The sequence below is a fragment of the Echinops telfairi genome, unplaced genomic scaffold (genome assembly GCF_000313985.2).
Source record: "Echinops telfairi isolate 266 unplaced genomic scaffold, ASM31398v2 ScPeMD7_3533;HRSCAF=4204_0, whole genome shotgun sequence".
In the NCBI taxonomy this organism is placed as follows: domain Eukaryota; kingdom Metazoa; phylum Chordata; class Mammalia; order Afrosoricida; family Tenrecidae; genus Echinops; species Echinops telfairi.
Genome location: NW_022107431.1, coordinates 251928 through 253161, shown reverse-complemented (window position 1 = coordinate 253161; position 1234 = coordinate 251928).

Sequence of the window (1234 nt, the reverse complement as noted above, 5' to 3'; positions counted from 1 at the left end):
CGTCTCTCCAGGCCGCCTCCCCGGCGTGGTCCCAGCCGCGCCCCTCCGGCCTCGGCCTCCCTCTCCCTGGGCACCTTCCCCCCGCGGCCTCCCTCCGCTTGGTAAAAGTGAGTTTGGTGTGTGTCGCTCGCGTGGCTGTCATTAGGCAGTTTGTTATTGTGCGCGGGCTGAATCAGTGGGCCTTTGTGCGCTCAGCTGTATGGTAATGCGGCCAGCACCTGCTCCCGCACAATGCGCACGGAGAAAGAGCGCCCCTCCGCGCCCGCCGCGCCCCTCCACCATGTGCGCCCGCCCACTTCTCCGCCCGACCGCCGACGCGGCAACTTTTGTTTTGATGTTTTTTTTATGGGAAATTAGTTTATGGGGAGGCCCGAGCACACACGCATCGCACAATGCGTCCCCCAAATTGCTGCCAAGCTTCCAGGGCGAAGGTGAGCTGGAGGTTTGGTGCAGAGACCCCTTATTTCGAGCGTGCCCCGGCGAACTCCTTCACCACCCCGCCTCCCTTAGCTCCCAGCCAACCCCCACCTCGCGTAACTCCAAGGAGAAGCCAGGTCCCAGGACAAGTCGCCCTCCACTGTGGGCGACACTGCAGTCCCAGCTAAGCCACGAGTGCGGTGGCTGGGCTGCATGCGTGGGCCGCCTTCGAACCCGGAGTCTGAGCCCCACTCGGGGGCGCGCACGGGCGTCTCCAGAAATGACATTGCCCTTAAGCAGCTGTCTTCAACCTGCGTTCTTGAATCCCTCGTGGAAAGGGGCGGGGATGCTCCCACACGAAGGAAAAGCACGGGCTAGGGCCTCGCAGACGCCCGTTGCCCCTCCTGGGGCTGGGATTCCAGAGCTCTGCTTCAGCGGCCCGCTGGGCCTTGCGATCCTCCTCCAGTCACCCGGGAAGTCTCGATAGGATCCGCAAATTCTTCGCCGCCAGGTCCGGGCAGCAGTCCCCAGTCGAGGCAGAGGGACCAGAGGGGCTGCGTACAGGTGGTGGTCGGCATCCCTCAGGACTCTCGCTTTGCCCACCCCCTGTGGCGCGGTGGCTCTCGCTGCGGTCTCCACAGGCTGGGCCAGAGCAAATCCTAAGTTAATTTTGCCACCTAGTGTCTGCATCCTTTTTCACTCGGGTGAGGCTTCCGCCGTCAGTGAATTTCAGAGAACCCTGCTTCCTACTGCTGGGAGGCCGTCCTGAGTGCCGAGTGCCGGGACCGTGTGGGGGGGACGTAGTAGCGGGGCGGGG